Raw genomic sequence first — 334 nt, forward strand, 5'->3', positions numbered from 1 at the left:
ACAGCAGCAGCAGCAGCAGCAATAGCAGCAGCAGAAGCAGCAGCAGGAGAGATACAGATGCATACAGATGGTGTTGCAGGAGAAGCGAAAGTAATATAAATAAGATCAAGAAGAAATATGCATATTTGTTTCTCTGTTTCTTTTTTTTATTTTCTGTTTTTTTTTTGTTTATATTATACTGTGTTGCTGCTATTGCTGCTGCAACTGATACTGCAGCAGCAGCTGCAGCAGCTACTGCTGCTACAGCTACAGCATCTTCAGCTACTGCTGCTGTTGCTTTGCTTACCGTGGACCACTGGTCTGCCCCCTTCTGTAGCGGTCAGGGTGGGAGCGA

The 334-nt window shown here is 44.9% G+C and overlaps 1 protein-coding gene across 1 annotated transcript in view; it reads right to left on the minus strand.

The window, feature by feature from the left end:
* Positions 1 to 334, minus strand: part of EMH_0077290 (ICE-like protease (caspase) p20 domain-containing protein, putative) — a gene marked incomplete at both ends in the record, with an annotated part of 3,781 nt that overhangs the window by 2,937 nt on the left and 510 nt on the right. The gene's annotated exons all lie outside the window — the stretch shown is intronic.

Source organism: Eimeria mitis, genomic scaffold (assembly GCF_000499745.2).
Source record: "Eimeria mitis Houghton genomic scaffold, Emh_scaff4732, whole genome shotgun sequence".
Lineage (NCBI taxonomy): Eukaryota > Apicomplexa > Conoidasida > Eucoccidiorida > Eimeriidae > Eimeria > Eimeria mitis.